Here is a 25,897-nt window from a genome sequence, read left to right as displayed (position 1 = left end):
ATCTTTATTTTACAAAAGGAAGCTCAGAAAGGTTGAGTCGTGAGCCTGAGTTCATAGAGCTGGTCCTAAAGGAGCTAGAATTCAAACCCAGAGCAAAGCCAGGCTTAGAGTAAGGAGAAACTTTTCCTTTTGAGAGCTCAGTGACGTTCTGGTTAGAGAGAGGTGAATGAGTTTGAGTTTGCCAGTGCAGTGTCAGATCCTGCACTCGACATTTTGATATGTTATTCAGCATGGGAATATTTTGCATTAATGATGATTTTTAAAATACAATGGATTAAAAATATTATTCATTGCGATTATTGAGTTTGGGGGATGCCCCTTCAATTTGGGTCCCCAGGGGCGTGTCTCACTAGCCTCACCCTAGTTTTGGCTGTGTTCCAGCCTGCAGGTGACCTGTGATAACCTGAATGCAGCCTACAGACAGCTCTCATTTTAGGCAGACTTTTCACTCTCCTCCTGCCTGCCTGATAAGTTTTACATCCAAAGTTATTACCTACTGGGAAAGAGGTTTTGGGTTTTGTGGGGATTTTGGGTTTTTTTTGTCTGAGTTGGGTCTTCATTGCTGCACGCGGGTTTTCTGTAGTTGCGGTGACCGGCGGCTACTCTTCATTGCGGTGTGAGGGCTTCTCTTGTTGTGAACACGGGCTCTAGGCGCACGGGCTTCAGTAAGTAGTTGTGGCTCGCGGGCTCTAGAGTGAAGGCTCAGTAGTTGTGGCTCATGGGCTTAGTTGCTCCACGGCATGTTGACCAGGGATGGAACCCGTGTCCCCTGCATTGGCAGGCGGATTCTCAACCACTGTGCCACCAGGGAAGTTCCCCCCCCTCCTTTTTTTTTGACTTGCTTGTTTGCTTCTTTTGTTTTCCTGCTCATTTTATTTTTTTCCTTTATCTTCTTTCTCTATTCATCACTGGCTGGGATACTTATAAACAAGAAATGTGTCAAAAGGTGATACATTGGATAACGGGATGCAAAAAATTCTACACAACCCATGAACATATTCAAACGCACTCAAAAAGGAAGCGTCTTAGAATAATTTCATGCCCCCTTCCCAGGGCTGCAGAATATATTTATTTCTATAAGAAATTAGCTTCCAGGGCTTCCCTGGTGGCGCAGTGGTTAAGAATCCGCCTGCCAATGCAGCGGACATGGGTTTGAGCCCCGGTCCAGGAAGATCCCACATGCCACGGAGCAACTAAACCCATGCGCCACAACTACTGAGCCTACGCTCTAGAGCCCGCAAGCAACAATTACTGAGCCCGTGTGCCACAACTACTGAAGCCTGCGCGCCTAGAACCTATGCTCCGCAACAAGAGAAGCGCACTGCAACAAAAGAGTAGCCCTAGCTCACTGCAACTAAAGAAAGCCCGCACACAGGAACAAAGACCCAATGCAGCCAAAAATAAATAAAAATAAATTAAAAAAACAAAAAAAGTTAGCTTCCATAAGGATCAGCCCTTCACACATCTGCTTCACAGAATTATCTCTGAGAAAAACAAATACCGTATGCTAACACATATATATGGAATCTAAATTAAAAAAAAAAAGGTTCTGATGAACCTAGGGGCAGGACAGGAATAAAGGCACAGACGTAGAGAATGGACTTGAGGACACAGGGAGGGGGAAGGGTAAGCTGGGAAGAAGTGAAAGAGTAGCATTGACATATATACACTACTAAATGTAAGATAGCTAGTGGGAAGCAGCCGCATAGCACAGGGAGATCAGCTCGGTGCTTTGTGACCACCTAGAGGGGTGGGAAAAAGAGGGTGGAAGGGAGGCACAAGAGGGAGGGGATGTGGGGATGTGCATATGCAGAGCTGATTCACTTTGTTATACAGCAGAAACTAACACAATATTGTAAAGCAATTATACTCCAATAAAGATGTTAAAAAAAAAAAAAAGAATTGTCTCTGTGCCCTATTACCAGATACAAAATTAAGTACTGTGAGCTGAGGCTGCAGGTTGTACTGGTAGCTGGAGGATGAAAAGTCATCCTTTTTCCTTTTTTTTTTCCTTGAATTTTATTTTATTTATTTATTTTTCATACAGCAGGTTCTTATTATTATCTATTTTATACATATTAGTGTATATATGTCAATCCCAATCTCCCAATTCATCCCACCCCCTCCTTCCGCCCCTCTTTCTAAACTTTTGTTTCTACAATGTGGTACTGTTGTGACAAAACACCAGCATGAGGAGGATAACAGCCATGCCAACAGCAAACACAGCTGTTCTGAATCCTAGTCTGCATTTTTTTAAATTAACTAAATACAGTTCTTGGTTCTTTTAAAAATCAACATTAGGAAGCTCATCAACTACACAGGAGAGAAACTGACATAGAAATGGACACTGTCCAGGTACACATGCCCAACCAGTTTTGCATTTCAGCCCTGATTTCAATTAAAGAAGCATTCATTCAGTACCTACTGTGTGTCCAGACGTGACCAGGAATTTGTATCACTAAGACAAAGGGCCAGGCTTCCTGGGAGAGACCGATGCTCAGCAGGGCATCACCACCTGGACCCGTGTTTTATGGAGGAGAGTGCAGTCCATTAGTTTAATTAAAAAAAAAAAAAAAAAGCTTGATCTCAGGCCATGTACACTTTCTACAGGACAGGCCAAGAGAAATTTATAGTAGCAGAGGGGGTGGGCCCCTGGCAGGATTACGATAAAATAAAGTTTTTGTGGCCTGGAGTTTCCTCTCACTGTTCAGCAGTTTCAACCTCTAAACAAAACAAAACAAAAAAATTAGTAGCAATAAACCATCAGCAGGACTGCTTTTTGTTGCTGAGGCAGAGGATTATATGTCTGGATTGCTTCTCCAGTTCTCCTAATTTGACCCAGCTAAATGAACATGTAAAAGGAAGGAAGAAAAAAATTATCTCTGAGCTCAGAAAATCAGTGTTAAAAGTCCAGATTCTAAAATCCACACATTCTATGCATTCGAAAGTCACTTAGGCTCTCACTCAGGAACTCCATCCTTCTCATCCAAATTCTACCAAAGATCTTAATTAATCTGGTTTCTCAACCTGCAGGAGCTTAGAAGGCACATGGCAGAAGGGGCATCCATGCCACTGTAGATGGCAGCTTATAATTATCACAATTGGGGCTATTTAATGATGGTCAGGGCAGATCATGGCCCTATTCATTCACAGACAGGCCTATTCATTCACTCACTCACTCATTCATGCATTCATTCATTCATTCAACCAACATTCATCAGACGCCTCCTCTGGGCTACTAATGCTCCTTCAAGTTCCTGGTTAAGACCACCCTCCCTGATGTTAAGGGAGGTCTAAAGAGCTGTCAAAGCTCCTGAAAAGACTCCCACCCTCCACCCCAGTGCAATCTCCTAAGAGACCAAAGACCCTTAGGAACTGCATTAGTTTCCTGTGGCTGCAATAACAGAGTAATAATACCACCTGAGTCACTTAAAGCAACAGAAATGTTATTCTCTCACAGCTCTGGAAGCTAGAAGTCCAAAATCAAGGTGTCAGCAGGGCCACACTCCCCCTGAAGGCCCTAGGGAAGAATCCTTCCTGCCTCTTCCAGCTTCCGGTGGCCCCAGACATTCCTTGACTTACAGCTGCATGTCCCCAACCTCTGCCTCCGCCTTCACAAGGCCATCTTCTCTGTGTCTGTGTCCTCTCTTCATGTAAGGATCCCAGTCACCCTATATCCAGGATGATTTCATCTCGAGGTTCTTAACTGACTACATCTGCAAAAACCCTATTTCCAATTAAGGTCACATTCTGAGGTTCTGGGTGGACATGAATTTTGAGGGGACACTATCAGACCTACCACAGAAGGCTATCATCAAACTAACTGAGCACCCCACCTCCCCCGAAAGGCCACCAGAACAAATCCCTGAACCTCAACATCCCTGAAGTCCAAGAATCCCTGGTGCCCTTCTGTCCCTGCTCTTCCTCTTGCCTCAACTTTCCATACAGCAAAGAGACAGAAATCAAATCATGGCACTCAGCCTTTCTAACCTTCTGAGGTGGCCCACACTCTGTCTGTGGAGTGTGTTTCTCTCTAAATAAGTCCACTTCTTACCTATCACTTTGTCTCTCACTGAATTCTTTCTGCGATGAGACGTCAAGAACCTGAGCTTCATTAAGTCCTGAAACCAGCTGTGATCTCAGTTGGAAGACTGTGGGGTTTGGCCGGGTTCAACTCCTGGACGCCTGGGTTCAGGTCCCAATCTGAGGTGCATGGTTTCAGACTACATGTCAAAATTCATAATCTTGCAGGTCTATCAGTGGATGTCCAGAGTGAGAACCTTCCCACCTCCAAAACAAGCGTATCAAAAACAACCACTGTGGGCTTCCCTGGTGGCGCAGTGGTTAAGAATCCACCTGCCAATGCAGGGGACACAGGTTTGAGCCCTGGTCTGGGAAGATCCCACATGCCGTGGAACAACTAAGCCCGTGAGCCACAGCTACTGAGCCCGCGTGCTGCGACTACTGAAGCCTGCACGCCTACAGCCCATACTCCACAACAAGAGAAGCCACTGCAATGAGAAGCCCGCGCACCGCAAGGAAGAGTAGCCCCTGCTCGCTGCAACTAGAGAAAGTCTGCGTACAGCAACGAAGACCCAACGCAGCCAAAAATAAATAAATAAATAATAAATAAATTTATATATAAAAAAAAATCATGTCACTCCCCTGCTTATAACTCTCAGTGGCTCCTGCTGTAAGAAGGCCACACCCCAAACTCCTGGAAGCCCTTCACAGTCTGCCCTCTTCATCCCTCCGTCCCCTCTCCTCCCCCTGCCCTCGCTTCACCCTGTCTGTGCTCCTCCTGTTCACCCAGCTCTACCCTTACTCTCCTCCTCGTTCAAACACACCAAGGTCACTCCAGCACTTGCTGACCCCTCTGTCTCCCTCTACCTGGACGGCTGTCCTCCAGATTGTCACTTGGATCCTACCATTGTTCAAATGTCAAATCCTCAGAAAAGCCTTCTCCATCCATCTTATTCAAAATAGCACCCATAGGGACTTCCCTGGTGGCACAGTGTTCAGAATGCAGGGGACATGGGTTCAAGCCCTGGTCTGGGAAGATCCCACATGCCGTGGAGCAACTAAGCCCGTGCACCACAACTACTGAGCCTGTGCTCTAGAGCACGTGAGCCACAACTACTGAGCCCATACACCACAACTACTGAAGCCTGCACGCCTAGAGCCTGTGCTCCGCAACAAGAGAAGCCACCGCAATGAGAAGCCCACGCACTGCAACAAAGAGTAGCCTCCGCTCGCCACAACTAGAGAAAGCCCGCGTGCAGCAACGAAGACCAAATGCAGCAAAATAAATAAATTAATTAATTAATTTAAAAAATAAAATAGCACCCATATTAAATGAAGTGTAGGTTTATTCTAATATATCATTACTGGTTTGCAGGATTCCAGACAGCACTGGAAAAGACATAGAAAAGGCTTGTCAATCTATTTGTCTGCTCCATGATGTCTTTGTTAGAAAAGTAAAAAGCTGAAGAAGCCCAAGTTTGAATTGGGAAAACTCATGGAGCTACATGGTAAAGGTAGTAGTTCTAGAAAAGCTACTGGGGATGAGACAGGTGCTAAAGTTGAACAAGCTGATGGATATGAGCCACCAGTCCAAGAATCTGTTTAAAATTCAGACTTTTAATGGTGACAAATTAAAGATCTTATTTATGAAAATAAAATAAAATAAAATAGCACCCATACGCACACCCACAGGTACCTTAGGTCACTTGATTATATTACTCTAATTTGATTTTTCTTTATTACACTCAATACCATCTGAAATTATATTATTTATTTCTGTGTTCGCTTACTTATGGTCTGTCTCCACCAGTAGAATGTCAGCCCCATGAGGACAGGGACGTGCCTGGAGGGCTTCCCAGTTTAGTGAGGGCACAAAGACATGTAAAAAGCAGTGACACTCATGGGTCCAGACACTGTGGGGGGATTTCGTCTTCACAAAAATCCTACAAGGTAGGTGCTATTATTATTCCCATTTTACAGATGAGGTAACTGAGGTTGAGTCACTTGCCAAGGGGAGCCAGGGCTCAAACCAGGTGGTCTGAGTCTAGATCTTGTGCTTTTGGCTTCTAGCCTACCTCCCCAAAAAAGATGACAGCATTTTGCCAAGGGGAATGTAAAGGTTATGTTATAGGCCTGTGAGAGCCGGAAGAGGAAACTGTCTGAACAGGGTTGAGAGCATCCCTTTGCTGGTAAGCTAATGAGTTCCTGGGCAGAGGAGGCAATCAACATGTGCAAATGGACAGGCAGTATAACAGAGAGCGGCAGACAGCCGATGGCATTCAAAGGGATGCAAAGAAGTTTCTGGTCATCCTATATGAGCAGGAGGAGGGGACACAGGACCCTGGCTCCATAGCTGAAGTGTCAGCATTAAGTCAGTTGCTGCAAGACTCATTCCCAAGCTGCAGCCCTGGTTCTAAGCACTAAACGCTTGACCTCCTTAACATATGTAATCAAGGTGCTCTCTCAAACCAGAGTTTCTGCTTCTGTGCTCCAGTCTTGCTCTGCTCCATGCCCTTGGAGAGCCAGGTTCTGTTCTGAGCCCGAGTAGCAGTGCCACCTGTGGTCTCTGCTGACAACACCCCCATTCAGCCCGTACTGTACTTCTGCTGGCCTGCTGGCCGCCGGACTATTCTTTGGATGCCTCTTCTCCCCCGGCTGGGTGGTCCTCTGATGCAACTGCCTGCAAGCTTGGCCGATCATAGCAGCCACCGCACTCTCCCTATGCGGCGTCACCCACGTGTCCAGACCTGCCCCTGCAGCTGCAGCTAAGCCCTTTGCCTTCCCTAAGGCACACTTGTAGCTCTGTCTCCTCTCTAGATCTGGCTTCCGTTGGTCTGGCTCAAGCAAGGAGAAGACAGGAAAACTATAAAAAGCAGAAGAGGGAGAACCATTTAGCACAGAAGCAATTGGCTCTTTTGCCAAATATCTGCAAGGCTTGTTCCCATGATTCATGCAGGTCTCAGCTCAAATGTCATTTCATCAAAGCCCTTCCCCATTGCTTCTCCCATCCCTACTCCCTGCTCCTTTATCCTGCCTTTTTAAAATCTCTACCTGACATTACATTATATTTTTATGTTTATACGTTATTGTCTGGGTCCCCCCATGCAGAAAGCAGGAAGTTTCTGGTGGCCCCAGGTGTTCCTTGACATGTGGCTGCACATCCCTAGTGCCCAGAGCAGTGTCTAGCACATAATAATCACTCAATAAATAGTGATAGGCTAAATGAGAACAATAGTCCCACAGAGCCGAAATCCATAGGTAGGATACACTATAATAGCTGATATTTACAAAGATCTCTCAAGAGATCAAGGCAGAGGAGTATTTATTTTTTTCTTAGAGTTAAATTTTTTTCTTTGATGTTCAGAAAGCCTGTAACAAAGTTTCTAGAACATAGCAAGCCCAGCAAAACGTTAGCTATTATGACAGAAAACATCCTAGAAAAATTTACATGATTTTGTTCAACCTTCCTTATCAGGCACACCCAGCTTGTTTCCTGAGAGTTTCAGATGGCTGGAACTTTCCTGGAGGGTTAATCCACTGGGGAAATACAGGGGTGTGGCCAGTGCCATCTGAAACTGAAAATATCGGAGGGAGCCAAAGAGAGGACATTGTAAATACAGGTGTTGCTGATGAAATAGACATACAACCCGTTGTCCAAAAAAGTCACCACTTCGAAGATAAACGAAGAAAAGGTTTTCAGACTGATGCACGTGGAGCCCCTGGAGATCTAAAATGTGTGGAAATGTGTGAGTTATGCATTCCTCTGGCTTTATGCTTTTAAGTAAGGACAAATCTACATTAGCATTCAAGGGCCACAGAATCCGGTCTGTTTTACAAATTACCATGTAATTAAACAGAAGCACGTCTTTCCCCTATTCTTAGTATTCCGCTCACCCATCTAAGTCCTCTCTAGCCAAAACCACAACTTAAAAACTGCAGACTCATGGCACTGTCAAGGAATATTTTCTAACTGTCCCCTAAAACTGCCAAACAAGCTGTGTTCCCGTCATGAATAAAGGTATAAAGAGGCTGACAGGAGGTTAAAAGATGGGAGAAAATGTAAGAAGGGTAAATCTCCAGGGTGAGACAATACAGGAAAGTTTTTTTTAGAAGAAGCATTGTTTATGTCAATGATCCTTAAAGGGACAGTTCATCAAAAGTAGAAACACCTAATAAAGGTCTTTCAACGTTCCAAGTTTTTTATGGCACAGAGCAGCAGCAGGGAGTTAATCTTACATCAAGTGCCAAAATTTCTTCTGAAATTTTACTGACCCATGAAATACAAGACTGGCACCATTGCACAATAGTCAGTATTTTTCAATTTACACATCAGGGGTTCATGAGGTCATTTTAGTTGGTAAATACCTTCATTCTCTTCTTCCTTTCTTTTTCTTCAATAAAATAAAATAGAAAAATAGAAAACATCAGGAGATAAGGACAGGTAGCACAAAGGTTAACTAATACTTCATGAAACGCTTGTTTTAATTGTATAAATACATAAATGCATGTTTGTACTGGGTTGGGATGTAAATTGTACAATATTTCTTACTGTGGGTCACAGACAAAAAAAACTTCGAAAACTTCTGTACTGTTTTTCTTAGAGTAATACATATTCATAATTGAGCATTTGTAAAACAAATTATAAGAAAGTTTAAAATCATCTATAATTCTGTCACAAATGACTATATTAATATTTTTATCTCCTAAGCATAGTATGTTTTTTGTTTGTTTGTTTGTTTGTTTGTTTGTTTTTGCGGTATGCGGGCCTCTCACTGTTGTGGCCTCTCCCGTTGCGGAGCACAGGCTCCGGACGCACAGGCTCAGCGGCCATGGCTCACGGGCCCAGCCGCTCCGCGGCATGTGGGATCTTCCCAGACGGGGGCACGAACCCGTGTCCCCTGCATCGGCAGGCGGACTCTCAACCACTGCGCCACCAGGGAAGCCCCATAGTATGTTTTTATATTACACAGACACTAGCTGGACACACAAACACTAAATATTCCTAAGTCCTCTAATGTAGCACCATGATTTAAATAGAAGACTGATCCTCAATGGCTGTGTGCCACAACTGGGGGGAACCCTCTTATTTTTTTTGTTTTTCTTTTGGCCACGCGGCTTGTGGGATCATAGTACTACCCACTGAGTCCTAACCACTGGAAGGCCCGGGAATTCCCGGGGGGGGGGGGGGCGGGGGACAACTCTCTCTCTCTTTTTTTTTTTTAAATTAATTTATTTATTTTTGGCTGCGTTGGGTCTTCATTGCTGCACGCAGGCTTTCTCAGTTGCAGCGAGTGGAGACTACTCTTCGTTACTGTGCGCGTGCTTTTCATTGCGGTGGCTTCTCTTGCGGAGTACCGGCTCTAGGCGCGCAGGCTTCAGTAGCTGTGGCACGCGGGCTCTAGACAACAGGCTCGGTAGTTGTGGCGCATGGGCCTAGCTGCTCCGCGGCATGTGGGATCTTCCCGGACCAGGGCTTGAACCCGTGTCCCCGCATTGGCAGGCGGATTCTTAACCGTTGTGCCACCAAGGAAGCCCCTAAGGGGGAACACTCTTAAACAAGATGAAATAGTGCCATTTCAGATGCTGAGGCATCCATCAATCTCTGTGATTACATCAGTTGATAGATGGAATTGATTTCTATCTACCTGTTCACAGAAGGAATGCCATCTTCCACCTTAAAAGTAAGCATTTGATTCCACCATGAACATTTTCAACAAAGATTCAATCAAATCAGATTATATATTTGCTTGGAATTTTGCTTCCAAGTGTTAAATACGGTTTATTTTTAGCCTTGGGAGTGATGGAATTTGTGTTAACAGGTCCTGGTGAGAATAATCAGTTCGCAGCCAAGCTCCGGGTGCAGTCAATGTTCACGTGCAATGAAGGAAGACTTTGAAAATCCGGCAAATCCGGATCACACGCTCCTGTGAGAGGAGTCGGAGGAGGTTTTAATAGTGAGAAACTGTAAATGGTGGGAAAGGAGTAAAGTAGCCAGCATCTCACAGTGCCACAAAGCCCTGCGTATTAATGTGAACTCATTCCAGACAACCAGGAGAACTTCTCCTGGGGGGAATTGGGACTAGGAGAGAGTGGCCTGGAATGGCACCTCCATGGTATTAAGGAGTCAAAGGGACCTCACACTTGCATTTGCTACAAAGGAGAGAAGCACGGAACACGGTGCTGAGAACGTCGTTGGCAAGCGAAAGTGAACTTCAACGTGCATAGGAATTCCAACATTATCAATTAATTTGTTTCATATCAAACATGGGTGCCCTTACCAAGCAATGCAAATGAGAAATCCAATTTTCAGGAAATAAATGTGGAACATTTATATAAAAATTAAATAAGTTGTAAGAAAACATTGTGATACTTCAATATAGAAACTCTAAACATATATTTATATTCAAATGAGTTTCTTACTCCAAAGTATAATTTTCATACTTCGAAGAGTACAGGAAGTTTATGATGATCTATGCAGGTGTCAGCAAACCAGAGGTTGAGGACCAATGGCCTATTTGGTAGAGTTTTACTGAAATGCAGTCTCATACTCATCCCTCTAACCTATTGTCTATGGCTGTTTTTGAGCTTCAGTGGCAGCATTGAATGATTGTGCCAGAGACCTTGTAGCCTGCCAAGCCAAAAACAGTCACTAGCTGGCCCTTTAAGAAAAATTTTGCCTAAAGTAAACTGGATTTCTGGTGAAGCAATGCACCTTCTGAACGGGTGGCAGGTCTTGAAGAAGCTGTAGCTATTTCTGAGGGCCCCATCTTCCTGCACAATGAACTAGTGATTCTTCTTTCTCTGCAGAGGTCATTTATACAGGGGCATATGAATAGCTGTAAAATGTAACAGGAACACCAGTGGGGTTTGGATTGGTGTTAAAACCAGTTTCACAGAAGTGTGACTTTCAGATCTGCAAAGAATCTACTCAAAACCTCTTCTGTGAAACTGATCCGGATGTTTCAGCACTGAATCCAAATAAGGACCAAGACACTCAAGAAGGAACACTGCGACTCTCTTCATGTGAGACTCAGACCACATATTCCTTCCAGGCTGGAGAATACAAATCTGGAGCCTGCTTTTGAAGGAGCAACAGAAACTCTCTTCTTTTCTTTAGCAACCTTCTCCTATTTGCCCTTGACCCCAGAACCCAGGATGGAAACCCACATAGATACAGTTGGGAGCACACCCATTTCTTTCAACGCAGGTAAACCACGTAACCCTGTAGGTTGAAAGTACTAGTGACCATATTTCACCAGCTCTCCCCAGCAGGCCTGCTGGTGGGGGTGAGGGTGCTCCAGGCAAATATTACCTCCCCCAGGCAAAGCCCTGCAAGATGATGGTGAGTATTTCCCCAGTCCATCAAGATTCTTCTGTCTGTTAGGGAAAAGACCTTTATTCAACTTGTATTGCTTGATTTGAAAGCCACACCCAAATCTCAATGCCATCCTGACAATATTTCTATTAAATAAAATCCTCCCATCTTGTTGGGAGGTTTTTAAATCAATATGCCACAAAAAGCTTCTGAACGAGTTAACGCAGACGCCTGACTCACTCTCCAGCAAGCACTCCTCCACGAAGAATCAATGGACTTTTTTCAATCTATCAAAACAATTAGCAGTTAAGCAGTAATACAATTAAAATGCAGCTCTTCCTTGTACTCTTTCCCATATTTAAAAAGAAAAAAAAAAAGGCAAGGATGCTGAAGTCTTGGGAGTAACAGAATTAAGACCTAGCTGCTGGGTTCAAATCTGAGCTTCATCCCTTAGGGAAGAGCCACATTTGCTAAGTGCACAGGCCACAGAAGGCACTGAGGCACGACCACACGACCACTCTTTCTCAGCCCACTTTTATTTATTTTTTTATTGCAGTATAGTTGATTTACAATGTTGTGTTAGTTTCTGGTGTACAGCAAAGTGATTCAGTTATACATGTATATATATCTCTATTCTTTTTCAGATTCTTTTCCATTATAGGTTACTACAAGATATTGAATATAGTTCCCTGTCTCGGCACACTTTAAAAGATGAGCACACTGAAGCTCAGAGGGTTGACGTGACTTGTCCAAGGTCAAGCACCTAGTAAGAAGTGGCAAAACTGGGATTCAAATTCATTCTATCCCCAAAACCCTATTTTGTTTTGTTTTCTCCCCCCAACTCTATGTAATGATAGCTGGACAATGTCAAAGGTCTACGACCTCCTCACTTCCTGGGACAGCCCTGGGGACGTGCTGTTTTGTTTTGCTCTCTGCCTCTCCTTTTATTTTTATTTTATTTTTCCTTGCCTCTCCTTTCAGTCTTTCGAAGTATATATATAGGTACTTCAGATGATTAGGTTTAAGCCTTCTTCGTTACAGTCACAAGTGAGTCATACTTCCTGCAAGTTATACCAGCTCACCTTGCTGGGTTCCAAGCGTTCACAGATATTAAGCTCTCATACTATGAATCTTAACTTCAATTTGAGGTCATTTCCTGTGGGCCTCATGTATCATCTACATGTGGAATTCGCCTCTCGTTATTATCTCTGGAAGGTCTCTAATTGCCTTGGCCCTTCTAGACTGTAGGCCCCATCAAGGAAGGATTTGCTGGCTCACTCACCACTGTATTCCCAGAACCTGATAAATACTGACTAGACCAATGGACACTGTACTTTTGCCACATTTCAAGGAGGTAGGGAAACTAAGCCACAGGAAGATTTACGATAACTTCTCTAAGACCACAAAAAGAGTGGGACTTCACATAAAGCCATTTAAGAACAGCCATAACCTGGATAAGGTGTCATCTGATAGAGCAACCTGGTTCTTTCCCTAATGCCATGCTATACAAAGGGGTTAGGAACAACATAAATGGGTTTTGAAATTTACCATCTGCTTTTCCCAAGTCTTTGGCACCAAGATAAAAGACATTGATCCTATGCTGTACGTGTGAATGAATCCAACACAGGGTGAAAAACTAGCAGTTCTTTTTCCACCTACCAAGTTCTCACAAGCACCATAAAGAAGAAAGCCTAGGCTCAGCCTACCTGGAAGGGAAGAAGCCAGGGAGAGGTGTGCAGAGGTCTCCCAAAGTACCACCTTCCCCCGTGCACCCAGAAGGACCCGAAAAGAGCCCCCTCCCCACAAATGGACTGGAGCTGAGTATGTTCTAGTTAACTTCATGGACAATGCATTATTCATGGATGGTGAGATTCTTAGTAGGCTCTTTATGAATTAGGACCCACATTAGGCATTTCTGATTTTCCTTCCACTGCATACAGACTATGTAAGTAGAGGACTACTGATTTGATCAGAAGAAATACTGGAAAATAAGCCTGAGTACCAAGGCACTATAAGTGCTTCTATGAGGAGAAAATACATAAATGTCAGGAAATGCACTGGAAATAAAAACACAAGCAGAAAATTGAACGGATTCACGTCATGTGCCTCCAAGAATTTGGAGATCTTGCTACACACTGAGATTTTTGCTCCCCTGCTTCTGGCTGCGTTCGGAGGCATGCCGACAGGCCATGACTTAGTAATTCCTGCGCATCTTCCTTTGAAGGTTTTCAAATCGCATTTAATACAAAGCATGTCATAAAAAAGACTCACTAATCATGGATCAATAAAATATATTCCCTTCCATGGAGTACCTTTTTATACCTCCAATCTGAAAAGCAGTGCTTTCCTGACACCCCCTTGGGAATCAAAGGCAGACTCATGTCAGGCCCACAGAGCACAAAGGAAAATGTCTCTGATAACTTTGTGCTTTATGTACAGCCAGAGGTGGATCATTCTGGAATAAAAGGATTTTTTAACATGAGTCCATTTATTCTGTAATTCAGAGAAAAAGAGGGACTTCCCTTTCTCAGAATTTTCCTGATCCCATTTTAAAGTCAAAACTAGAAAGTATCCCAAACAAGCATGAAAACCTGGCTAGCTCTGAGATCTAAAGCATGTACCGAATCCACAAAACTTGAGACAAAGACACAGAGAAGGATGCATGAGTCTGGCACAGCAACTTGAGATAATGTTTGCTGGATATAAATCTGGCTTCGTACGAAATACACCCTATCTATGCTCTACCCAAGAATTAGGAAACTTCTAGAATCTGTGCCAATGAAACAGAGCTGATTGAACAATTCGGAGAGAGCTTCTACTTCTCCGCCACATGTACCACAAGTACCCCTCCATCCTCTGCACCTGCTGCCAGCCTTTTCCAACCTCCTATTGCCATCTTTCTTGCTTCCACATTTTTCCTCTCCTTTTCTCCTTCTCCCTCTAAGCAAGCTTTTAGTTGTGGTTGCAAGCCACCATCTCCGCTTAAATTCACTGAATTCTCAACCCAGTGTTAATCTGGGCAAAGAAGGTGTGGTCCTCTGTCCCTTACAGATCAGCTGGCATAAAAAGAGCTAGTTACTTTGCAATGCCAAGCTAGACCCAAGTAACATGAAGTTCTCACAGGCTGAGAGATCTCTGAACACAATCCAAGGCATCAGTACTGTATGTTTTCTCTGGTCGAGGGCATTCATTTTCATCATGATTATATTAAGCAGAAAACCTAAAATGACTGTCATCCTTGGTCGCTAATGCCTTTCTTTTTCGTTTCCTCCCCCTCTAGCAAGACTGTTTCACGGAACAGGTAGAAATCTGCCTACCTATCCAAAAAATGAAAAACATGATGCTCTTCTGATAGGAACTTTTTTCATGAAACACTGAAATCCCATTTCCCTGCACTGTAATTTCTAGGTCATTACTTACTAAGCAAAGTTAGAATATTCCATTTAAATGTAAAATTGTCTTCTCCTAGGACTGGCAGAGCAGCGCTGCCATAAACAAACAAATTGAGCAAGTTAGAAATTTAGTCTCTAATAAAAATAGGTATGGGGGGCTTCCCTGGTGGCGCAGTGGTTGAGAGTCCGCCTGCCGATGCAGGGGACACAGGTTCGTGCCCCGGTCCGGGAAGATCCCACGTGCCGCGGAGCAGCTAGGCCCATGAGCCATGGCCGCTAAGCCTGCACGTCCGGAGCCTGTGCTCCGCAATGGGAGAGGCCACAACAGTGAGAGGCCCGCATACCACAAAAAAAAAAAAAAAAAAAAGGTATTGGGGGGGTGCTTTATAATAATCTGCAAGGCTATAAGCAGATCTTAGTCTACTACACAATCATCTCCTGATAATGAGGTTATGTGCTTAGGAGCCTTAAGACCTGAATCATCTGTCAGTGAGATTTATGACATGCACTTCCCAAGGGAAGGATACCCCTAATACATTGTCGTATTCCATTGACTAAGCAGTCAGGGCCCCCATGTCTGCGGGAAACTAGAGAGACCTTTTCCACGGTGCCAAGTACAAAAGTATGCTCTCAGGGGGACAACTGATGAGAAATTATTTTAAAAGTGTGCAAAGATATATGACCCACCTCAAAAGACACGCAGAATTTTATAGAAAATAGAAGAGATTCAACCCAGGCCTTTCAGTACTCTAGATTTGTGGAGCAACGGGCCTTTTAGAAGATCAGGAAGGCTGGCAACCAAGAGACTATACGCAGATCCTGTTAACTCTGCCTCTGCTTTCGTTGCCGACACCACTTTGAGCTTAGGAACCAGGAGGGGTCCTGGATGTTGGGACTATTTATAAATCCTTACTTCTCAAATATGGCAGGACCCTATCAAGGTACATCAGCATCCCTGTACCCTGAGAACCTCAACAAGAGGCTGGGGGCCAAAGAATCTAGGCAGAAATACACTGCATCTGTCCCAGCTCCCCATGACCGTCTCGTTTTCGCTAGGTTTATGCATCTGTAGCTGAAAATATAGGATCTTAACCTAATTTGACAGTGGGTGAAATTATGCAAAACTCCACTGTAAATAAAATAGCAATACATATGAATAATGAAAAGGGGTGCACATTTACATACAAAAAAGGACAAAGCGTTATTTGGAAAATTAAGTGAGTTTTTCAGAGTTCGTACCTGTGTTCATAAAGAGTCCAGTCGTTGCCATGCTATTTTCCATATTAAACACACATGACACTGATGTTGGTGTACCTTCAATTTTGCAATCGTTTTTCAACATACAAATGAGGGCAAAGAATGGCAGCACATTTTTACACATAAATATAAAAAACACTCAGGTTTGTTTTTCAGGCAAGCATGATTTTTAAAAGTCAATGTTTTCCTTCCGAAAGACGTGACTATTGCATATTTATCCTATCTAAGTCGGGACTTCATCATTTTCAACCAAAGTTCCTTGCATAACATCCAGAAGAAGGAAGAGGACAACATGATCTTCAGAAAATGTTATAATTCTTCAGAGAGAAAAAAGTCAGAATGAGCTTCTGGGTTCAAAAAGATGTAACATTTTAGATTTCATTTATTAAGGGCATTGTGAAGCCATTATATAACCATGCCCATGTAACTCTAATAGACAACAATCTCGTTAGCTCTATTTTCAAGAGAGCCAAGGCAATAAAAAGAAGAGATATTAAAAGTTAACTACATAATACATTGGGGGAATGCAATTAACTTCATTTGGCCAAGCATGGGATACAAGGGAGGGGCAGAAGATGAGGCTGGGGGAAGTCTGTCCTGGAGGACTTTAAATGTCACACAAGGGACTTCCCTAGTGGCACAGTGGTAAGAATCCACCTGCCAATGCAGGGGACACGGGTTCGAGCCCTGGTCCGGGCAGATCCCACCGCGGAGCAACTAAGCCCATGTGCCACAACTACTGAGCCTGCACTCTAGAGTCCGCAAGCCACAACTACTGAGCCCATCTGCCACAACTACTGAAGCCCACGCACCTACAGCCCATGCTCCACAACAAGAGAAGCCACCGCAATGAGAAGCCTGCACACCGCAACCAGAGAAAGCCCGTGCGCAGCAACGAAGACCCAACGCAGTCAAAAATAAATAAATAAATAAATTTATTTTTTTTTTAAATGTCACACTGAAAGGCTCAGACTCACTGTAAAAGAGGGTGCGCTGACCCTAGGGATTCGGAGAAGAATGCGACATGGGTCTTGTTATTAAGAAACTTACAATCTATGGGCTTCCCTGGTGGCGCAGTGGTTGAGAGTCCGCCTACCGATGCAGGGGACATGGTTACGCGCCCCAGTCCGGGAATATCCCACATACCTCGGAGCGGCTGGGCCCGTGAGCCATGGCCGCTGGGCCTGCGCGTCCGGAGCCTGTGCTCCGCAACGGGAGAGGCCACAAGAGTGAGAGGCCCGTGTACCGCAAAAATAAATAAATAAATAAATAAATAAATTTAAGCACTTTATAAAGTGTTTTTCTCTGTCAATACTAAAAATATTCAGTAATTCTATAGTCGAACTAATGGGTCCAATTTGGGTGCTTTATTTTAAAAAGGTTTAAGTTTGATTCCCATATTTGGTTTATTATAGTCATGGGGAGTGTTTGCTAAAAAAACAAATTCTTGGGTTTCCCTGGTGGCGCAGTGGTTGAGAGTCCGCCTGCCGATGCAGGGGACACAGGTTCGTGCCCCGGTCCGGGAAGATCCCACATGCCGCGGAGCGGCTGGGCCCGTGAGCCATGGCCACTGAACCTGCGCGTCCGGAGCCTATGCTCCGCAACGGGAGAGGCCACAACAGTGAGAGGCCCGCGTATCGCAAAAAACAAACAAACAAACAAAAAATAAATTCTTTATCCTCTCCTCAGAAGTACTGAATCAGGTCACGCCACCAAGTCATTCTCATATGCAGGTAGTTTAGAAAACACTGAATTCTCTTTCTGAATGATCTAGCCTCCAGCTTTGGCTTCACATTGGACAAAAGGAACAATAAATTTCATTCCCCCACTGTCATCTCTTTCTGTACCTACACTTTCAATTTCTCCTCCATCATTCTCGACTTCTCAAATACTCTGAAATTACATCCAGGAACCAACTAACTGCAGAGGAAAACTATAATGGAGAAACAATAGATAGGAACCAAAAAGAAATATGTAAACGGGAAACAATACAATAAAAGGGAAAAGAAATTTAAGTGAAAAGATAAATATTTGAGGAAATGGAATACCAGTACTTATTATCTTCCAATTTCTTCTCTTTCCCTAGGTCACGAGAGATCAGGAGCATAATTACAGGGATGCAAATGAGTGAGGAGTCATCAAGACTTTAGTATCTAGTTGAGTTGGAGGACTTGGTTAATTCCAGGCATCCTGGGGCTAACGTCAAGGTGAGGGGTGGGGGAGACCATAAACATTCAGTCTATATACCACTAGTCATAACATCAATTTGTTCCTGAGACTGAGTTGCCATTTCTCTTGGATTTGAGTTTCAGTTTCTTGAATACAGCAACTGATGAGCTACTCAAGTGCCCCTAGGGCTGGGGCATCTTGCCCATCTCTTCTTCCCCCAACCCTCACTCCTGCTTTGTAACTGACATCCTGTCCCTGAGTCCCACTCTGAGCTGGAGCACTTCCCCACATGCTTTTCTGATGCTGCTAGGCAGGCTTCCTTCACCCCCCAGCCACCTGCCTTCTAGAGGTCTTTCTTCACCTTCTCATGGCCATCCCTGTTGACACCCACCTATCTGGACCACACTGGTGGTCCAGCATAGAGCTGTTGTGTTTTCCAGGTGTAACTCCCTGTAATCACAAGCAGAGAGCATTTCCATCTCCTTCAATGTTCTGAGTACCATCTACCCAACTTTGTGTCAGCCAACCCTTCCACATGATGCTATAGGATGTGATAGGGTATGTTTCTCATCATCATGGACACAATTTTGTCTTAGCATAACTATAATATGCGGGTTCCAAGAAAGTGAAGCAGCTCTCCTCACCCCTTGATACCCTGATTCTGCCAACTGCTACACTATACTAGTCCCAGACCCTATGTAAGAGAGTAATAATAGGCTGGTGTGATGTTGCTTTAATGAACACACACCCTTATTCACTATTAGCAAAAGCTTCACCACCTCAACGAGCCAAAGATCTGTTTAAGCCTCACACTGATATTTACAAATTTAAAGAGATACTAACTGGATACTGGGTTCTCCGACTACTGGCCTTTTGCTTGCTTACAATAATTCTTGCTGGACTTCCCTGGTGGTGCAGTGGTTAAGAATCTGCCTGCCAATGCAGGGGACACGGGTTCAAGCCCTGGTCCAGGAAGATCCCACTTGTCGCAAAGCAACTAAGCCTATGTGCCACAACTACTGAGCCTGTGCTCTAGAGCCCGCGAGCCACAATTACTGAGCCCGTGCGCCTAGAGCCCGTGCTCCACAACAAGAGAAGCCACCGCAATGAGAAGCCCGCGCACCTCAAGGAAGCGTAGCCCCCACTAGACAAACTAGAGAGAAGCCCGCGCGCAGCAACGAAGACCCAACTCAGCCATAAATAAATAAATAAAAAATTTTAAAATAATAATAATTCTTGCTAATAAAATAGTAGAAGCCTAAGAGGCAAATTTCACTTGCAAATACTACTTCTTTCCTTTCGGTAGTAACTATTCAAGGAGACACTAACAAAGAGAATGTTTAAAAGCTGAGTTTTCCTGGATATAAACTCTTATACATTGCTGATAGGAGCATAAATATTACAATCACTTTGGGAAACATGTGCATAACTCTACACCCCTAGTCATATTCCCTAGAAAGACACTCTCACATGTGGGTAATAAAAAACATGTTTAAGTATGTTCCCAGCAACAGTGTGTAGAAAAGCAAAACTCTGGGAACAACCCACTATGGGTCAAAGAATGAATTAAATACATTACGGCAGATTCATATAAAGCATACTCTACAGCCATAAAAGTGAATGAATTATATGCATCAATCTCAAGATCAAAATGTTCAGTAAAAAAGATCAAGCTTGGGCTTCCCTGGTGGCGCAGTGGTTGAGAGTCCGCCTGCCGATGCAGGGGACAGGGGTTCGTGCCCCGATCTGGGAAGATCCCACATGCCGCGGAGCAGCTGGGCCCGTGAGCCATGGCCGCTGAGCCTGCGCGTCCGGAGCCTGTGCTCCACAACGGGAGAAGCCATAACAGTGAGAGGCCCGCGTACCTCAAAAAAAATAAATAAATAAAAAGATCAAGCTCTGCAATACAATGGGGAAACACAGTCTTTTCAGAAATGATGTGGAATCTATGGCCATACCGCCCTTAATGTACCTGATCTCGTCTGATCTCGGAAGCTAAGCAGGGTCAGCCTGGTTAGTACTTGGATGGGAGACCAAATGTGAATACAAGGTACTGCAGGCTTTAAAAAAAAAAAAAAAGTGGTGCTGGGAATTCCCTGGCGGTCAAGTAGTTAGGACTTGGCGCTTTCACTGCTGGGGCCTGGGTTCAGTCCCTGGTCGGGGAACTAAGATCTGCAAGCTGTGCAGCACAGCTAAAAAAAAAAAAATGGTGCTAGGACAAAGTGGATATCCACATGCAAAAGAATAAATTTGGACCACTACCCGATACCATACTCAAAAATCTACTCAAAATGGACCAAAGACGTGAATGTAAGAGCTTAAGTGGTAAAACTCTTAGAAGAAAACATAAGTATAAATCTTTGTGGCACTGGATCATTGGCTTAGGGAACGATTTCTTAGATATTACACCAAAAGCAAAAGAAAAAGTACCTTGGACTTAATAAAAATTTAAAACTGTTGTGCTTCAAAGGACACTATCAAGAAAGTGAAACAAGAGCCCACAGAATGTGAGAAAATTTGTGCAAATCATGTTATCTGATAAGGGTCTAACATCCAAAATACAGAAAGAACTCTTAGAACCCAACAATAAAAAGACACATAACTTGAATAGAAATTTCTCCAAAGATAGAGAAATAGCTAATAAGCACATGAAAAGATGTCCAACATTATGATTGTCATTAAGGAAATGCAAATCAAAACCATGCTGAGATCCTACTGCACACCCACTAAGGATGACTAGAATCAAAAAGACAGAAAGTAACAAGTATTGGCTAGGATGCAGAGAATCTAGAACACTAATACACAGCTAGTAGGAATATAAAACAGTGCATCAACTGTGGAAAACATTCTGGCAGTTCCTCAATAAGTTAAACAGAATTTCCATACAACCCAGTAATTCCACCTTTAGGTATATATCCAACAGAAGTGAAAGTTGTTCAAACAAAAGCCCAGACACGAATATTCATAGCAGCATTATTCATAATAGCCCAACAGTGGAAACAATTGATAACAACTGATAACTGTATGAACACAATGTGATATATCCATACAATGAAATATTATTCGGCCATAAAAAAGAATGAAGTACTGATTCATGCTACATGGATGAATCTTGAAAACACTATGCTAAGGGAAAGAAGCTGACACAGAAAACCATATATTGTATGATTCCATCTATATGAAATATCTGGAATACGGAAACCCATAAATATAGAAAGTAGATCAATGGTTGCCAAGGGCTAGGCAAAGTGGGGAGTGAGGGGTGACTGACAATGGGGACAGGATTTCTTTCCGAGTGATAGAAATGTTCTAGAATAAGAAAGCGGTGATGGTTGCACAATCTTGTGAATATACTAAAACCAGTGATCTGTATACTTATTTAAAAGAATGAACTTTATGTTATGTGAATTATATCTCAATACAAAAAGTTAATAGAAAAGAACCCAGCAAGCTGTTGAAGACTACCTCCTCTGGGATGCCACATGTATAGAGAGCCTGGGATCACTGGGGGCATGTACAGTGTTCAATGAACTTGTATCATTCTACTTATTAAGCTGGGCAATAGGTTCGTGGGTGTATTGCTTCATATCTATTCAATATTCAATAAAAAAACAAAACATTTACAAGAGCAATAAATATACTTTTTTTTCTGTTTTTCAAACCACAATCAACACAAAAATTGGATTTGAATTTAAATGACCATAAGTTGGTAGTCAACCTTAACTAAGCAACCTCAGTGTGCAAAATACCATTACAGAAAATTATGGGGAGTTAAAATAGAGGCAATGACAATCACAACCCTCCAAGGAACTTATAAACTAAAGCATGAGCGGCCACCAGCTCCAGAAAGCCATAAACCAGCTTCCTCATGGAATAATTTCAGCAAAGGTTTTGACAGTCCCAGCACCAGCTATTATTAAAGAATCCATTTCATACAATTTCATACATAACAATTTCATACAATTAAAATATCAATATATTTTACTTTGAGAGCTTCAAATTTTTATTCTGAAAAGTTGTTTCCTCTCCCTTTTATAAATCTGCTTTTAAGGACTTGGGATAAGGTGGAATTAGACCATAGGAAATTGTAAGGAACTTGTTTATGAGGCTTGTTCTTCACTTGAAGTTATATATATATATATATATTTTTTATGGTACGCGGGCCTCTCACTGTTGTGGCCTCTCCCGTTGCGGAGCACAGGCTCCAGACGCGCAGGCTCAGCGGCCATGGCTCACAGGCCCAGCCGCTCCGCGGCATGTGGGATCTTCCCGGACGGGGGCACGAACCCGTATCCCCTGCATGGGCAGGCGGACTCTCAACCACTGCGCCACCAGGGAAGCCCGAAGTAATATATTTTTAAAGCCCCGACTTAAATGATATCTTTAGATTATCACACATTCTCATCTAGACTCTATTAGTTTCTGAATATTCATATAATGACATCTTGAAGTGCCTTTTTTGCAAGATACGGTCTAGATAAACAGACAAGCTTTCTAAAAACAATTAAGGTTACCCTCAAGATTTATAATCGCTGTAGGTCATCGAAAATTGTATCTATGTTTCCAGTTTTACCAAAGATCGGCAAAAGCAAATAGTTTTAACTTGAACACTCTTTTTCCACTAAGGAAATCAATATTTTTATTTTATATCACAGTTTCTGGGATATATACTCTAGAAATGTATCATTCCAGTAATTAATTCAGGAACATATATCCATTTTAGAATCAACTGTCTAAATTAATACAAGTAACTTGATGATGAATGAATGTCAACTTCTCTTTGGCTGTGGAAAGCAATGGTGTTGGAGAAAGCAAATGGAAATTTGTAGCCAAAGAGCCCTGGATTGGAATCCAAATCTGCCACTGATTCTCTGACATCTGTAAAATGAAGATATTAGGATCCACCTTGGAGGATGACTGCAAAGATGAAATGAGATAATTAACACAGTGATCCTGCCACACTAGAATGTTCCACAAACATTTGCCCTCTGTGTTTTCCCCTTTCTTGTGAAAAAGCAAAGCCTTCTTAAGTAAATGTCCACATAGAGAAATATATAATTTTAATTAAACATTTAGGCACTAAAAAAAAAAAATCGGCTTCGCCATTTACTGAATTTTCTCCTCTGCATGGTAAATTATAATCTTGGTTAAACTGTTTCAAAAAAATTTCATGAGAACCTTATTTTTAAAATTAAAACTAATGAGGAAGTGGAGAATCATCCATTCTTAAGCTTATTAATATAACTGAAGGCTTCATCTCTCTACCCAAGTGCTTACTGGTTTCTGCAACCAAGGTGAGCAGCTATGACCTATATTTTAGGATTTGGATTGGACTGAAAAGTCGCTGTGTTGTTGGATGAAGACAGAAAGGCATGCTTATCACACCTAGCACTAAATTAAGAGGAGTAGCTAATACGGTAAATAACAAAAGCAAGAACCAAAACCGTTTTGTCAAACTTGAAATCAGCAGATGCCACTCATCACATTTACATTTCAAAGTCCTACGGTAATGGTTGTTATCACTCTAAGGCTGCTTGTTGTTGTAGGCCTCAGACACACCGGATGGAGACACTTAGCTTTGCCCGAAGAATCACGTGGATAAGACGAAGGTGAACTGATAACCGTGTCAGCCAGCAGTCTGATGCAGCTTCCAAAAATGACAATGCTAATACTAAAGCATCAACATAGCATAAGGTGCTGAAGTAACAGTTCCCATATTTTCAGTACTGGTCCTCCGATAATATCTTGAGCCCAACCTGGCCCACACCTCTTTTTGTACGGCCCACGAGCTAGCTATGCGTGGGTTGAAAAAAGGCAAAAGGATAATATTTCATGACATTTGAAAATTATATGAAATTCAAATTTCAGGGTCCATAAATAAAATTTTACCAGACACAGCCATGCCCATTCATTTACGTATTGTCTCCTCCTGATTTCATGTCGCAAGGTCAGAGTTGAGTTGTTGCAATCTTATAGCCTGCAATTCTAAAATATTTCTATCTGGCCTTTTTACAGAAAAAGCTTACTGACCCTTGCTCTAGAGCACCGCATTCAATATTTTTGAAAGGGCAATAACAGAGGAGGTCCAACAGATTGGGGAGGGAGTCTGAAACCATTTCCTAAGGCGAATTGTTGAGGGAATTGTGGATATTAAGCCAGCAAAAGAGAAAACCAAAGGACAACATTATAGTTTTCTCTAAATATTTAAAGAGCCAGCATGTGGAAGTGGCTTGTGTTTGTGTCACCATAGACAGGAAAATGAAAGTTCTAGGGAGGCAGACATCAATTAAACATAAGAGAGCATCTTCTGGGAATCCCCTGGTGGTTCAGTGGTTAGGACTCCCCAGTTCCTCTGCTGGTGGCCTGGGTTTGATCCCTGGTCAGGGAACTAAGATCCCACAAGCCGCTCAGCCAAAAAAAAAAGCATCTTCTAACACATCAAAGTGGACAATCATAGATGTTATATCACAGAAGAGCAAGCACCCTGCCATGCTGGTATTTAAGCTAAAAGGCAAGATGATTGCCATGCGAGATTATTATAGAAGATTCTTACAGTGGGTAGGAAGCTGAACTGGTTTAACACTCAGGTTCTCTCTAAATTTTATCTCCAAAGAAAACGATCATAAATAACAGGTGACAGCTTAATGACAGGTCAATGGAAACAATTTCTATTACCACATTCACTAAGGATTATACCTTACAGGGAAATATATATACCTATATGTATGTGTATACATATATGTGTGTAGGTACATATATATGCAAGTGGCATATTAAAAAGAGGTTTATTTAAATAAAGAGCACAGGAGGTACAAAAAGAAGCACAGTAAAAACAAGAAGGGTTATTTTTAGGAGGAGGGTTCCAACTACAGAAAATAAGGAAAGGACGTCCACTGCTAAATAAAATGAGCTGGAATCTTGCCTTGTGTTACTACAGGAAATCAGCTTGGTGCTGCTTGAAAAAGGGGAATAGTCTATATATATTTAAAATGGAAAGAGGAAGAATGCGTTAAGAAAAAAAAAAGAATGTGCTCAAATACAAAATACAGTAAAGGGCACAGTCGGGTGATTTACTTGCACTGGACTTCATAAAATAGTTTTACAAACAACTTCACAAAGCACAGCCACCTGTTAAGCTGTTATTTTGGCCTATCTATTTCCAATGGTAACCTTCACACCCAAGCAAGAGACATACCACCATAGCAACATAAACATCACGGTGTTGGAGAATAAAATTTTAGGAAGCAATTTATAGCTTCTGCAGGGCTGGAAATAAACTAATCCTTAAGCATGTGTTACTATGACATAACGTTCCCACAGGACAAACTCAGATCCTCTGGACACCTCAGGATTCCTTCCCACGGGCCATTTGGAAAGTACAGACTCCAAAAATGAATATTGTACTAGATGGACTTCTAAAATAAAGGTATTTAAAGGTGTGAGACCGTGTGATTTCATGCACAGCTCAGGGAATGCATGATTACCAGGTATTCACACAGCATCCACACTTGGACAATTATCACTGTCCCTTACATTTGCTGAATGGGCTTGTATGTCATGTGATCAGCCCCTCATGGAGGCAAAAAGAAGGGTACTGGAATACTACTCAGCCATAAAAAAGAATGAAAATTTGACATTTGCAGCAACATGGATGGACTTGGAGGGCATTATGCTAAGTGAAATAAGTCAGACAGAGAAAGACAAATACTGTATGATATCACTTATATGTGGAATCTAAAAA

General features: G+C 42.7%; 1 protein-coding gene and 1 pseudogene across 2 annotated transcripts in view; one reads left to right on the top strand and one right to left on the bottom strand.

Moving 5' to 3' along the window:
- PITPNC1 (phosphatidylinositol transfer protein cytoplasmic 1) overlaps positions 1-25,897 on the bottom strand; it is a 257,389-nt gene that overhangs the window by 214,471 nt on the left and 17,021 nt on the right. The gene's annotated exons all lie outside the window — the stretch shown is intronic.
- LOC132415563 (5S ribosomal RNA) lies at positions 20,101-20,218 on the top strand (annotated as a pseudogene).

Source organism: Delphinus delphis, chromosome 19 (genome assembly GCF_949987515.2).
Source record: "Delphinus delphis chromosome 19, mDelDel1.2, whole genome shotgun sequence".
Classification (NCBI taxonomy): domain Eukaryota; kingdom Metazoa; phylum Chordata; class Mammalia; order Artiodactyla; family Delphinidae; genus Delphinus; species Delphinus delphis.
The sequence above is the reverse complement of the archived record's forward strand: the minus strand, read 5'-3'. Positions and strand labels throughout refer to the sequence as shown.